We start from the raw sequence: 6,800 nt of genomic DNA on the forward strand, positions 1-6,800 counted from the left end.
ATATACACCCTGAAAAATGTAAGTGACACACGCTGGGAAGCTCGAATTGATAGCGTCAAAGCGGTTCGTTATCAATTATGCGAAATGCATGACGCTTTGGTTTCCTTGGCCGATGCTACTGAACAAAGCGATGCTGCGGTGTCACACGAAGCGACAACACTAGGACGACAATTAAAAGACTTCAGCTTCATTGTTTCTCTCGTGACATGGTATGATGTTCTGTTTCAAATTAACGTTGTGAGTAAAGCAAGTCAGTCACGCACAATCAACTTTGTCGAGTTTATGGGAATCCTTGACAAATGTTGCTCTTATTTGGAAACATATAGACAAACAGGTTTCGAACAAGCTATTGTAACAGCAACTGAACTGGCTTCGGATCTTGATACGCAGCCATTATTTAAACCACAAATGCGATTAAGACGTATTAAACGCAGGCTGGGTGAAGAGGCTGTTGATGATCAAATAACTGACCCAAAAAAGAAGTTTAAAGTAGAGTTTTTCAATGCACTGTTGGACACCGTGCACATATCCATGAAAGAAAGATTTGAACAGATGCAAGACTTTTCTGCGACGTGGAGTTTCTTGTTTGACATTAAAAAAAATCAAAATAAAGAAGAACTAATACAATGCTGTTCTAAATTACAAGAAAAGTTAACTGTCAACATGAAGTCAGATATTGATGGAAGTTTGCTGTGCGACGAAATTTTAGGCCTGCAACACTATCTCGAAGACAGCCAGGCAACGCCTATTGAAGCCTTAAACTTCATAAAAAAGCATAATCTTCAAGAGTTATATCCCAACATCTGGATAACGTTACGTATTTTGCTAACAATACCAGTGACTGTCGCAAGCGGCGAACGCAGTTTTTCCAAACTGAAGTTGATAAAAACGTACTTGCGGTCTACAATGTCTCAAACAAGACTAACCAGTTTGGCCTCACTGTCCATTGAAAATGAAGTTGCAGAAATCCTGGACTTTGCTAATCTGATCAGAGACTTTGCCGACTGAAAAGCGAGAAAAGTAAAATTTTAGTCGTTTATAATTGTTTTTCATTAGGCGTAATATGTTTTGTGTTCAGATGACTGACAGAAAATATAGGTTTATGGCTTACAGTTATATTAAATTCAATAAAAATATGGTACCCAATTCAAAATTAGTGTTTTTTCGTTATACATATTACCTCCTATATATAAAAGTTAATTGTTGTGTGTTAGTCTCACCAAAACAAAGAAATGGCTTGACCAATTTGAATAATTTTTGTTTTGTTTTGTTCGCTTTAGTACAGGGGTGCTTCAGAAAAGAAAAGAAATATTTGGGATATACGAGCCTGTTTCAACCACATTTTACGCATCTTTTCTTTGTTTGGAACACGCAAAAACAATTTTCTGGAGTTGTTGTTGATGTACAGTGCAGTACTACGCAATATTTTTAGACAATTTCCCAAAACGTGGATGCCCAAACAATATATCACTGCTATACTGACTGTTACGGCAGCGACAGCAGCATGCTGGACTGACGTCACAGGCTACACAAGACTAGAGATGGGTCGAGCTCGTTCATTCCCGTGAACTACTTCATTCATTTCACTCTTTGCCGTGAAGCGTTCAAATGAAGTAGTTCATTCATGAAGTACGGAAGGCTGGCGAAGTTGCCCAGTTCGCCGCTCAGCCGCGGCTACGCTCGCTTCGCCTCGCTCGTACAGTAAAGCTTCGTAATACTTCATAATTTTACCAACAGATGGCCGAACTATGCAGTAACGTGATCGCAACGTTCTACGTTCTTACAGTGTCTGAGAGTTAAATAGAGCGTGGTCGAAGGGGACAAAGGAAAGATAAACAGAGAAACCTGTCACATATAAAGAAGGTATTACATTTAATCTTGCTCGACATTTTCTCATGATGCGCCCAAAAAAGTCTTTATCTGCCAAGTGAAACCTTATTTGTTGTATCCATGGACTGAAAACTAGGGCTACCAACGAAATGCAGGCCAATATTGTTCCTTTTAAAATTTAATCCAAAATAGAATGAGTATGTTTACCACTGTTACAAAGTCTATATACCTACATTAAGTAATTATTCAGAAGTTTTCCTGTAGATTTTATTTTTGTTGAGAATAATAACCCTCCAAATTCAAAACGTAAACTGTCACCTGTAGTCATTGGTACGATTTCAGGTAAAATCCCTCTTTATTTTCTTTGGAAAGCAGTTTTTGTGTCTGTTCGCTCTTATACAATGGCTAGCAACTCGCGGTCGCGTAAAAGTAGTGAGCTTTGGGGTTTCTTCGCCGATTTAGGTGATGGGAAGCAAAGTGCAATTATTGTTCTAAGTGTATTTCGTATAAAGGAGGAAATACATTTAATCTAGCGCGTCATGTTCGAGTGCTGCATCCAACAGTGTCATTGTCAGTCAGGCGCTTAGCGCCCCCTGCTCCTGCATCTTCCGAAAATGCCAGAAGCGAACAGCAGTTGGTGCCAGAAAATAACAGTATCACTTCAGTATCAGAAAGCAGACCTCAATATCACGGAACATTACCCATGTATTTTCCGAAACCTCTTTCTAACAAAAGAAATCAGGAGATAGATTTCGCACTTCTGCAGACTGTTGTAAAGGATTATTTGCCCTTCAACATAGTGGAAAGCAAACATTTCCAAAGTTTTGTAGGCAAACTGAATGGTGCTTACAGAATGCCATCTCGGAAGACCATTTCCAATACGCTGCTACAACAACAGTACGCCATGATGAAAGAAATGGTGAGAGCCAAAATTAATTCTGCGGAAGCGGTTGTGCTGACAATGGATGGGTGGACCTCAACTACAAATGAGAGTTATTTGTCGGTGACAGAACACTACGTTAAAGACCTGGAGCTGGCGTCTTCCCTCCTAGAGTGCTTTATATACGACGAAAGGCACACGTCAGAAAAACTCTCGGAAGAACTGCTACGTGTCACAAGGGAATGGGGCATACAAGAAAAAGTCGTGTGTGTTGTCAGCGACAATGCTGCTAATATTGTGGCAGCTATAAGACTCACAGCCAGGAAACACATCCCCTGCTTTGCGCACACACTCAATTTAATTGTTCAGAATGGGCTTCCGCACATTCAACCCATTCTGAATAAAGTAAAAAAAATTGTTGAATTTTTTAAAAGAAGTTCGCAGGCCTGCACGAAACTGAAAAAGATGCAGGAACAGTTAAAAGAGCCAGTTCTGACACTAAAATAGGACACTGTTACAAGATGAAATTCAACCTATGATATGCTGCGAAGAATAATCGAGGTTAAGAATTCCCTAATGACAGTTATCACTCTGAATTATCCGGATCTTCCAAATCTGACTGCAGAGGACATTGCAAGTGTAACACAAGCCTTTGACCTGTTGAAAGTTTTCAAAGACTGCACTGAGGAAATGTCAAGTGAAAATGTTGTCACTGCTTCTAAAGTTATACTCCTTAGTCGCTCGTTGAAAAAATGGTGTTGCAGGTTTGTTAATAACACTGAAATTCATGTAGACGTGCAACAGATGGCTGAAAAGTTAGCTGAAGACCTAAAACGACGATTTAGAAATATAGAGGAAAATTCCATTTTCGCGGAAGCAACTGCATTGGATCCTCGGTTCAAATTACATGGTTTTTCTGATAAAAATTCAGCTGAGAAGGTGAAATTAAATCTGATCAGGCACTGTGAGAAATTTGTGACGAACACATCCACTGCTACTGCAACAATCTCAGTTCCAACCACTGAATCAACTTCCAGTCTCTGGCTCGAATTTGATGAAGTGTTTTCCAGGCTGCAGAGTAATCCACACCCGAGAGCTGCTGCAATAGTGGAAGTGGACAAATACTTACAAGAGCCCCTGCTACAGAGACAAGACAATCCACTTCAGTGGTGGTCTGAACGGCTGTCAGTATACCCCTCGCTCTTTGAACTTGCAAAAATACGACTGTGTATTGTCGCAACGTCCACGCCGTGTGAAAGAGTGTTCTCGAAGGCAGGACACCTTATAACTGACAGAAGAAATAGCCTGACAGGGAAAAAAGTGGAACAAATCATGTTTTTAAACGGAAATCTCTGAAGATTCACCAAATCCGTTGATGTTTATTCATAAATATATATGTGTATTTTTTAAAATTTAATTAGGACAATCCTCAAATTCACATTTAGTGTAACTATTTCAATTATGTGTACGAGATAAACATTCCTACATGAACGATTATCTTTCAAGCGTGGATTCCACGCATGCTTCAGTCCCAGACTCACAAGGTAAGCATTTTATTTTCATGTTGGCTGTGCGTGCTCACACAGCCACCCTCTTCGTTTGTATTTTAATATTCATTTGTCTGCAAGCGCTGCCAACGGTAGCTTACCCGTAGACGCGAAGTATAACTGCACAAATAGTCGCTGGTAATGATGTCAGCACTGCAGGAAGCAGCTGACGCTACCTTCCCCTCGCCCCTCAGCAGCAATACCCCTACTAACCCTATCGTTCTCCACAAACACCGCGCGATTCGTCGACTGGCAGTAGAGGGAGGACTGAAGTGAAGGGGGAATGAGTGACGTAGCGCCGATGTACTGGTGGAGGGAGAGGGGAAGAGAGTGAGTGAACTAGAAAAAAGTGTGGAGTGTGCTATCTGTGAAGAGTTTGAAGTACCAGTTCTTTGAAATTGAGTGGTTAGTTCACACTTCACTGGAGTGAAGCGTTCATTTGAACGACTCATTCACGAGCTCCCCATCACTACACAAGACTCACATGGAGCGTCTTAGCGGGCTTTCAGATTATTTGGATTTCATTTCCAGTTAAAAAAATAAAATACTCAAATTTACGATGGAAAAAACCATGTTATGATCATAAGATGACGCCATTAACCACTTAAGACGATTTCTAGAAAACAGTCAAATACCGTGTTGCAAAGCACTGTCAGGTTCGCTATTTATACAATAAAGGGCGCCAACTGGACGACTCGCCCGGGGCGCCTGAATGGCTAAGGCCGGCCCTGGTGGTTCCAATCAGGAAATGACATGGGGTGAGAACTAGAGTAAAACAGAACATTATTTTGGCAAGTCAGGGTTGTCAACTCTTCGAACGTTGGGCATATGGTTCACATCATTCACCTAAAGTGGTACTTGAAGAAGAACTTCACTTCTGCTTCCGATCTTCCGCCGAGGTGTGGTGATGCTGAAGGAACTAAGTGTCAGTCGACACCTTCATCAACTAGAATTGTTCCGCTGATATGACAGACCACTGTGTCTCTTTTTTTCTGGCACCTACTGAGTTGTAGAAACGTTAGAGGTGTCTAATACCGACCCTGAAGTGATTCCTACTTAAGCCACAGTGGTCCATCCCACATCAGATCATTGCTGGTCTGCAGAAGACACTACTTGCGATGCCATGTAAGCTAGGTTTCCCATTGTAGGTACCCAGTTTCATAATGTGGCTGCTGTGATTTCTTGTATCTCTGTCACACAATTCCCACGAATGTTTTCATATTCCGTCATGAACTCAGTGTAGGTTTCTTAAGTTTCAGTTGTCTCGCTTGTCTCTGTTCGGTCTGAGAGAAGTATTTTACTGCATTGCAGAAAGAATCACCTAATTGATCTACATCTTCGCAAATGGAAAACAGACAACGAATCTGCCTGTGGAATTTTTCGACGTGTGTACCACAAAGTGTGCTTTATACTGTCCCTCTTCTTTCGTCGTTGTAACTATTCTTCTAATTCTTCTGTCACCTAGAATTTCTTCAAATGTTCGAACATGCTTTTTACAAAGCATGACACAACCGGCTACCATGACGAACTGGTATCCACTGCCATCTGATACTGGTCTTATAAAATCCGTCCTAGCTGTCTCCTGTAGCGCAGGGTAATCAGATCCTCTGAAGAGAGCCCTGACTCGTGAAGTGAGAACAAAACTGTGCTCAGAGCAATAAGTCGTTTTTTCCAGGTGGCCAAAACTCTGGATCAGCAAGTTGTATATTCGGAAATTCCGCGTTCCGTACTGGGTAAATTGTTCCATCAAGGGGTCACTTATCTTTGGCAAAACTAAACATTGGCAGACACAATGAAGTTGCCTATGTAGGAGCCCACTTGTACAGAGAGGATGCACCTACTAAGTCTGAGGCGTTGTGCTCTTACTTCCAGTATGAAGCACAACTGCGACCCAGGATCTAACAGACCTAAAATTCAACATAAAAATAGAAAATTTTCAGTCAGACACCAAACACGCAGGAAAATGCTATTTTTTACATGGGCATCAGACCTACGAAAATTTGGCTGCCTTTAAAAAACTTCAGATAACGTGAAATTTTAAATAATTAAAACAATTCGAAAAATTAATTACTTAATCAAATTTGTCAGGCACCAGAGATAACATACCCACTAAATAAATTTTGAAAGAAAGAAATTTGTTTAAAAAAGACGGAGAAAGCGTTAGACTGATTAAGAGAGTGATTGATGTCGGCTCCATTTCTGGCCTTCTGTCCAGGGAAGTAATGTGAGCAGGCAACAGATGCCTCGCAATAGCGCACAGAAACTCCACATGGAGACACCAGTGATAAGTGTACAGTACCTCTGAAGAGAGCCCTGACTCGTGAAGTGAGAACAAAACTGTGCTCAGAGCCATAAGTCGTTTTTTCCAGGTGGCCTAAACTCTAATATAAACTAATAAACTTCCCTGGGAAGTAATTTCCGGCGTTCCCCAAGGAAGTGTTATACGCCCTCTATTGTTCCTGATCTACATTAACGACATAGCAGACTATCTGAGTAGTCATCTTAGATTGTTTGCAGATGATGCTGTCATTTACCGTCTTGTA

Source organism: Schistocerca americana, chromosome 2 (genome assembly GCF_021461395.2).
Source record: "Schistocerca americana isolate TAMUIC-IGC-003095 chromosome 2, iqSchAmer2.1, whole genome shotgun sequence".
NCBI classification, from domain to species: Eukaryota; Metazoa; Arthropoda; class Insecta; order Orthoptera; family Acrididae; genus Schistocerca; species Schistocerca americana.